Genomic DNA, 9,555 nt, shown 5'->3' on the forward strand with positions numbered 1-9,555 from the left:
GAGGTACATAGAACATGCTGTTAAAATTCTAAGAAGCATTACCTTCACCAGACTTTGGTAAATAGCAGGGATGGCTTCTGGTTGGAAGGATTGTCCAAGGCAAATTTTGAAACAGGAATAAAACTTAGGTAAAGACTTGGTGTTGACAATAAAGGAAGAGGTATTTGCAACAGCGGTCATCCTGTAACATTCTCCCACTTGTTTACCTCATAGAAATAGAATAATACTTTCTATTTCTTCCCTCTTTATTTTTCTCCTTAGTATGTATCACTATATATTTTACTTATTTTGTTAGCCTCTTCCACTAAAGTGTAAATGAATACGGGCAGGTATTTTGTCTCTTCCACAGCAGTATTCCCAGTGAATAATGGAACTGCATGTGGTTCATATTGCTTGATAATTGAAATCTTATCAAGGTCTCTCTCTGTGTGTGTGTGTGTGTGTGTGTGTGTGTGTGTGTGTGTGTGTGTGTGTGTGTGTGTGTGTGTATTGGGAGTGGGTGGAGATAACTTTAGGCAGGTAGGCAAAGACCATGGTAAGGTATGCTGTATTAAAGTGTTTGGACTCTATATTTTAGGTGATGGATCTTAATTAAGATGGTGATGTAGTCCACTTTTTAGATTAGAAATGTCTATTGAAACCATTTGGAAAATAAATTGGAGAAGTATAAAGAAAGGCTTGGACACCAGTTAGGTAATTAATACTGTAATCTAGGCCATTAAATTGTAACAGTTAATGAGAACTATTGAATTGAGACTCTAGATATTCCTTATAATCCCAGTTGAAACTGATTTCTCATATTGCACAGGAAAGGGAGGGTTATGTTAGAGGAGCAGATATAAGCCCTGTACTATTATCTAGCATCCTTCTCTGACAAGTTTATTTATCTCATGTTTAAGTGACTTGGTTGAACTCTTAGTAAGCAAATTACTTATAGTGATTTCAAGAGTGTGCAATAGGGATTACGGTATTTAACTGTTGACTATTAGGAATAAGTATCCTGTTAAAATTGTCACATATTTGGTAGTCACATACTTGATTTTCCAACTGACATTCCCTCTCTCATCCAACTTCCTCACATCATAACTTTTTTTTACTATGTTTTATCCCATTTCTAGAACCACAGGTTTTATCAAAGAGAACAAAGGAACTTTTTCTCCTAAAGAAGAAAATACTCTGTTTTGGGACATTTGCAGCTCTGAACTTTCCAGATTTGTTTTGTTCAATATAATTCACATATAAAGGCAATTACTTCAAAGCATCTTCTGATACTTTCTTAAGATTATTAATGACTTATAAGGTTTTTTTGTATGTAATGAGTTACAATCCAAAATTTAGTGAGGGGAAGCAGTAAACACTGTTGTTTTAGATAATGTGTTATATATTCTAGATATGACATGAAATGTTTTGTACTGCTTGACTGTGCCATCATAAATTTCTTAGCAAATATTAACTTTTTATAATGTTTGCCTGTATGTTGCATGTAAGTATAACATTTAAATCATTTAAGAAGTTCTTGAACATTAACTATCTTTCATTTAATATGGATAATTAAATGATTTACAGCCATAGTCTGTATAGCATTGATACAGGGCTAGGCCAATGAACCAATGATAGAAAGTGAAGAAATACTCCTGTACGTATATGGAAACTTGGTATTTGATAGAAGGGGCAGTGCAAAATGAGTAGACTGTTCATTCTGACTAGTCAATAAATGGTTGTGGGATAATTGACAATTGAGAAAAAAAATTTTCTTTTTCTCTGTTTTTTTAAAATAATTTTACTTCATATGTATGTAATATAAATAGTATGTAGTATTTTATAACTTATGTAGACTAGTGTCTTACTCAGTGGTAAGGAAACATTTCTCCAAATTGATCCCTTGTTAGCTGGGCTCCTGTGAAAGACGTTGGCCTTCTGCATAGATGCATAGAGACAAGCAGCCTTAGTTGACTACAAAGTTTGGCCCATAGCCCTTTCCTAGCCAAGTCCCTATCATGAGGGAAGGAATGAGGGACAGAATATCTCCCAACCATAAGCAGAGATAGCAAATAATGCCCCATCAAATAGCTGCAACATCAAATACTAGACCCCAGCCCCTGGATTGTACCACAGGTGGGACTGATGTTGTACTGGCAGAATAGGGCTAGAGCCAAGATTCTGCATGTTATATTTTAGGACCAACCCCTGATGACACCAGAAGTAGGTTCCCTGATCATGCAGCTTCAAAGCCCCTCAGTCAAACGTTGGGGTTCCTTTTTAAGTTCTCTTTAAGTGTGATGTCTGGCCCTGCCAGATAGCTGTGCAATGTCTTCAAGGATGACAGGTATTGGGTGACCTATGCATCTGCTGCTGATACTGCACTGGGAGGTTTCCCCATTCCAGGCTGCACCAACAGACCTGGGCTCAGAACTGCTTAGCTGTTTGCTCCTGTTGGCATGACACATACTATATGTAGGTAATTAAGGATTCATCACTTACCTACTAGACATTACGTTGGAAAGGTATGATAATTGCATGGAAATTTTAATAAAATCATAATGGAAAAGAATATGCTATTTTATGCAAAAAACCCCCACAACAGAACAAGGACAAATAGAGTTCTACATAAAGAAGAGTTTAGCAGTTTAGCATCTAATTTTTTGTGTGTAAAAATAAATTTCCAGAAAATAGTTCTTCAGCTAAAGTGGAAGTATATCTTAATCTGATATAAGGAAAAATTTTACAAATATAAATTGGTAGAATTGCTTTAAAATAAAGTAAAAATTGTGGGAAACTGAACCTTGTATTCATCTAGTAACATCTAATCAGGAATCCTGATTAAATACATATAAGAAAAAAAATGGATGAGTGAGCAAAAGAATGATAGGCTCAGGGACGAATCATCCAGGCTTCCCTTGCTAGTGTTCAATAGCAAGCTGGAAAAGACATCATTTGGTACCAATAAATTTAGTTTAGCACGGGAACCTATCACTTGGGAAATTTCTCATCTCTTCATGTATTAATTTAGGAGTACTATGTGGAAATGTCAGCATTTTAAACATTTTCCTGTCAAATCTCACCATATTTGTTATTTCCACCCAAATATCCAGGTACTAGGCAGGTACTATCAAGAGCCAGTTGTGCACCTGTAGTCATTTTCATTTAGCAAATGGTACAAAGCTAGTGTGAAATGGAAAATGCCATCTTTACAAATGTATTCTCACTTGGAAATTTCACATGCTTTATGTGCCCTGCCCCAGCAGTGCTTATATTAATCCCATAATGCAAAAATGTCTAATTAGAACCAATTTGATAAGCAGCCAGTTATCTGCATTAAACATATGTGTTACTATTCGTTGTACAAGTAAACCTATTATTTCCAAGAGAAATCAGAGTCATTAGATCATAAAGGCTTACTGAAATAGAACTCTGCTAAGTAAAATTAGGGATTTCTATTTTAGAAGAAAACATACATATCATTTCAAAGTAAATGACACATTAATAGACATAATTAGCACTATAAGGTGTTCAAGTATCTTGAGAAGATTAATATGAGTATTGAGTTTGAATGTGGTAAATTGCTTCAGAGGCCATCTACATATTCTATTAAGAGGGTTTTAAGCATATTAATGCTTTAAACAGGCTTAGGAAGTAACAGATATTCTTTGAAGCAAGAAACAAGAAAATGAATATAAGAAGAGAATTGAACTCCCCAAAATTATCAGAGATGCCTTACGAACTAAACATCCTCCTTTTTGATCTTAGTGACAAATTACTGACTCATAGCATCACAAAATAATTCATCATCTGAAACTGAGCTCCATAATCATATCTTGCTGCTTCTCAATTTCATGGGTGCACCATTCTTTCAGTATTGTGCAGGGATTTACATTCCTGATAGTAAGATTTCAATGGAATGATACAGTTTCAATAATAACTAGAGTTCTTATCACACTATTCACACTTCCACTGATAGTTAATGGGTACTATTTCAGCATCTTAATTGCTTCATGAAATAACTATTTTAAGCAATTTATTCTTATGAACTTAAAATAATATTTCATTTTCAGATAATGCAATTGCTGTCCATGAGGCTTTCAGGATAAAGTTCAAACTCATTAGACAAGCTGATACCTAAGATACTTCAGGATCACTGTCTTCATTTGTGTTGTAATTTCTTCTGCCTTTCAGGTTCTCAAGCCCCACCCATTTCAGTTGTGCTGAAATTCTTACAGATTGAGCTGGGGGGTTGCTACTTCTTTGCCTTGTCCTTTCCTCTCCACTTGATTTCTTTCATTCACCCTAAAAGATTCAACTCAGCCAAATTTCCCAATATTTTATTTTGTCAAAGAACTCAAGAGTTTATTAGATGCTATTTCCTTGTTCTGATTTTACTTTCTGCTTATCTAATTATGACACTAATCCTGCCAGTATAATTCCTGATTTACATGTTAGTCTCTACCTCTAGATTTCAAAATCTTCTAAGACCAGGTGGCTGTTTATCTAACTTTGTACACTCAATATGTAACATAGTCTTTGTTTCAATGTAGGTGTGCTGAATTTTTTAAAATGAAACTAAGTCAATATTACCAAATCAATTATACAAAAATGTCAAATGATAACATAGGGGACCAAGCCAATAGAGTACTGATCTTAATTCTCACCTCCTAATTTGAAATAAGTAATGCAGTTCACAACAATGCCAGGATTATTGATTGACTGATTGATTATTCATTCACTCAACAAATATTAACTGAGGGCCTGCTATGTGCCTGGCACTTTGTGTGAGGCATTATATAAATTTGTTAAACAAAGATATCCAGGCTTAGCCAACACACTACTCTAGTCATGTAAATAATAATGAAAAACTAAACCATATAAATAAAAAGTTTGAATATATTGAAATTTCCTATGTGTGAACTGTGTGCTGTCAATATAGACTATGATGTTCCAATAGTATATTAGTAGTGGTAGATTCCAAGAGAAGAATGATAGAACTGGTCTCATGTCTCTGCCAAGACTTTCCATTGATTTAATTGCTTTGTGTATTGTTTCACCATTTCCCTGTAGGCCTTGCTTTCTTCTGTTAGACCATACAACAGTCTTTCTAGCAAGTTATCCTTAAACTTTGCACCAGGTAGTTTTGTTCATTTGTTTCATTCCTCCTCAGGACACAGTTCCTCATCCAGCCAAGCAGAAATTCTACATCCTTTTCTTAAAGGACCTGATATCTTCTCAAGCACTTGAATAGATGTTTTAAATTGCTCATGTTAAAAGAATAATCAGCTCACTAAAATGGAATAAACACTGGTAGGTGGTTGGTAGTGAAGGTACAGATCATCAAGAAATACATATATAGAGAATAAAGATACTAAAAACTTGCACTGTTTTTACCCTGTCCTATTTCCCAGATATTGTAGCTATTATATTATCAAAACCCGTCAAGAAAGGAAAATGTAACATTCCCATAGAAAATATCAGAATCCTTGACTTATATGGAAAAAGAGAGATGAAAAGATTTTTAGTAGGCTAGTTAATAAAGCCAGATATTTAACACAGTATCTCATTAATTATTCCTACCTAGGTCCTTCCTAGGTTTGGTAAATTTATTATTTTTTTGAATATGAAACTAAATTATATGTTAAGCTGACCCTCTTTACCCAAATGCAAATTAAGCTTTATTCCCTCCCCCCACTATTGAAGTTATTCTAGTACTTTTCTTAAACTTTTCTACATAAACCAAATCTGAATGACTTCTGTGTCTCCAAATATAACTAGAATTTACTGATGTTATGTTAAATGTCTCATTAATAGTAATAATATCAATCCAAATTTTCAATGTGAAATGTGCCATTGCAAAAAATTAACCATGACAGCTAACAATTTGAATTTTTATTTTTGATTTACTAATTGTTATGCTAAAATATCAGTAAGTCATGCTAAAATATCAGTAAAATGTCAGTAAGCACTTTATCAAAATTTAACTTAAATTGAAACATATTACATGTTACTTAGGTATTTCTGAATTGGGACATGTCAGATAGTTCCTTCAGTAAAGTTGATTTCTTCAGAAAATATTTTCCAGCTAATCTCGAAAAGAACAATTCCCACGAGTGAGGCAAAAAATTAATATTGAAAAGGTTATACTTAATGAAATTGAGGGTAGAACTGGTATTCAAAAATAAGAAAAATTAGCTTGTTTAGGCTTTTCTTTACATGTTCCCACTTTATACTTTTTAAATAGACTATTTTCTAATGAGTTTTAGGTTCACAGAAAGTGGCATTTCTACTCATTTTTAAATTGTAGATATGCATAAAGCTATTAATTTCATTATGGTTGAGACAGAAAAACGCCAGAGTTCCAAAACCAAGTCCAGCATTAATATATTAAAACATCACATTCATAGGTGACAAATGATCATGTTTCTAAGTTGAGAAATAAAAGAGGTGGCCTATCAAGTGTCCACTATACATATATAATATATAGTCCGTTTTAATAATAGACTATTTTTTCCCGTTCCCAAAACCTATTGATTTTTCTTATAGACAGTTTTGTGTGCTATTAAGAAAAAAAAGAGGAGATATTAGCTTTTGTTGCTTCTAATGCATGGGGAAAATACCAAAATACAGTTCATATTTATAAATTTTTCACCAACATTTAACAATTCACTATGGGACCTATGAAGTCCAAGGAAAATGCTTTTTTTTATTATTAAAACGCTTCCTTGAGTATCAGATAAATCTTTTAGCAAATGCCGCTAGCATTTTCAAGTGACACTTACAATAAAAATTACCTAATATTTATCTACCTGTACTATTTATTTAAAAAGTTGAAAATTATAACCTAGTTACACTGTCACTATCTTTCTGTTTCTTAAGGTTGGAAATTCCTCACACTTTAGAAAAATGGAATTTTACTTGTGATATATGAAGGTTGATTTCTGAGAAATAGTCATTAAAATATTTTGCATAGACATTTTATATATAATCATTAGAATATGCTGGCTTATTTTATGGTAGCAAAAATATAATAAATTAAATGATATATCCTGTAAACACCTTTAATAATATTGACAACAATATTATTACTGTCCATGATATTTATAGGACATCTATTATGTAAAAGTTACTGTGTTCTTATTCTAGTTGCTGCTTCATAGGAATACATAAATTATTAGAAAACATGATATGTGATAAAAAGGAAATATATGAGGAAGTCATTGCATTACACTTTAACTATTTGGAGGAAGTAGAATTAGAGATTAATAGGAATTTCACAATTGCAATGGGCAGGGAGAGCAAATGAGATAAGACAGAATGCAAGAATACATTCATGTAATGGAAAATCCTGGGCACATTCAGAATAAAAATGTGTTACTCTTGGCTGGAACAGTGTTAATCACTTACAAATGTTTTTGTCCATTCTATTTTTCCTAGAAACTTGATCCACTGATTTTTTCCACTTAAAATCTCAATCTAGTTTTTTATCTAATCCTGATTAGGATAATAGAAATATCAACAACTACATCTACTCATATGATGGGGCTTAAAATTTTTAGGTTTTACTCTCAAATTTGGAACTCAGTGACACACTGACAATCAGAGTTATTGTTTTCTAAGTTGCCCTTGATGCCAGTATGTTTACAGTATCTTTTACTAGGGACCACAGCTCTAAAGCCATGTTGTACCAACATCACTGCCTTTTTCTTTTGACTTTTTCAGTCTTTCTCTATGTTGTGCCACCCCTACTGCTATGTTTAATTTATTATTTTGCAATATATACTATATGCCCTGCAAAACACAGCACTATTAAGAACATCAGACCTTTGACAGAGACCCATATTCCTTCTTGTCTTTTTCCTGGATGGGAAATATGTTTCTTCCACTCATAGATAAAAGGGGCCACTGTCTTTCTGATCTCTGGATTCCCTACCACTGTAATCCATTCACCTGAATGGTCATGTGCTATTATGCAAAAGTTATTATGGTATTAAAAGTTATTATGGAGAGTAAGGGATTGTGTAAGAATTAATATCACTATGGCTGAGTGTTTGGCATAGTGTCTTTCACCAGGGAGATGATAAAGGAGAAGGAATTTTCTAGGGAAAATGTTTAATTTACTTTTTGACTTTCTGAATATGAGTAGCCTGTAAGTTAAATGAGCCAAGATTCTTGACAGGCAAGGAGATATGTGGACGGGTATCTCAGAATAGTGATCTGGGCCAATTAAATGATTTAATTACCTTATAGTAGTGATAGAAGTCATGGAAGCACAAGAAAAAGTTGTTTGAGCTGAACATCATCATATGTATTTTGGTGTCATCAGCATAGGAGTAGAATCTAAAATCCCACCGTTGACCAATATTCTAAGGTTATAGTGATTATTTCTGTACAACAAATCATCCCCAAAAGTAGTGGCTTAAGGCAGCAGTCCTTTAGCACAGCATCCTTTTTGTCAGTAATCTGGACAAGGCTCAGCTAGGCAGTTCTGAGTATGGCTGTGTTCACTCATGTGACTACAGTCAACTGTTGAACTGGGTAGAGGCAGGTTGATTTTGGCTGGTCTCATGTGTGATGGTTTATCTCTGCTCTGTGTGGTTTCTCAACTTCTAGGAGGCTGGCCTGGGGTATAAGCAATGCAGACAGAAAGCAGAAGAATGAGAGGCCTATGGAAGCCTAGATTCAGAACCTGTACAATTTCATTACTACTCTATCCTGTTGGTTAAAGCAAGTCACAAAGCCAGCCCAGATTCATAACGTGAGGAAATAGACTCCATTTATTGATGGAAGAGACAACAAAATCAAATTGCAAAGGATATGGAAAAGATATTGACATTTTTACAAATAAGCTATCACAAAAGTGAAAGAGTAGAAATACATGGAAGAGGAATACCAGATAATCATATGTGCACTAAAATTGACTAGAAGAATAGATGAAATTCAGAAATTAAGAATTCAAATGAATTGCTAATATTATCATGTATTACCATTCTAAAAATTGACTCTTTTGCTTCTAATAATGTGCAAAGATAAACGGCTGCTAGATAGCAGAGCTGTTTGTAAACAATTCCAAGAAAGTGCTTTTGAGAACAGTTTTCTGTACACTTCACTTTGAGTACATTTTTTTTAATATCCTGTGTATAAAGGTTTTTTTTTTTAAAGTTTCTTGAACGTGACTTGTTCTCATTGCATCTTTTCTACTTCACTTTGTTTTCTGGTTTTTTTTAGATGTTGGGGGTAGGAGTTCATTATTTATTTATTTTTGCTGTGTTGGGTCTTCGTTTCTACGGGAGGGCTTTCTCCAGTTGTGGCAAGCGGGGGCCACTCTTCATCGCGGTGCGTGGGCCTCTCACTATCGTGGCCTCTCCTGTTGCGGAGCACAGGCTCCAGATGCGCAGGCTCAGTAGTTGTGGCTCATGGGCCCAGTTGCTCTGCGGCATGTGGGATCCTCCCAGACCAGGGCTTGAACCCGTGTCCCCTGCATTAGCAGGCAGACTCTCAACCACTGCGCCACCAGGGAAGCCCAAGGTTTTAAAATATATATGTAGGCAGTTGTCACTTGAGAGGAAATAT

This window comes from Tursiops truncatus, chromosome 5 (genome assembly GCF_011762595.2).
Source record: "Tursiops truncatus isolate mTurTru1 chromosome 5, mTurTru1.mat.Y, whole genome shotgun sequence".
Lineage (NCBI taxonomy): Eukaryota > Metazoa > Chordata > Mammalia > Artiodactyla > Delphinidae > Tursiops > Tursiops truncatus.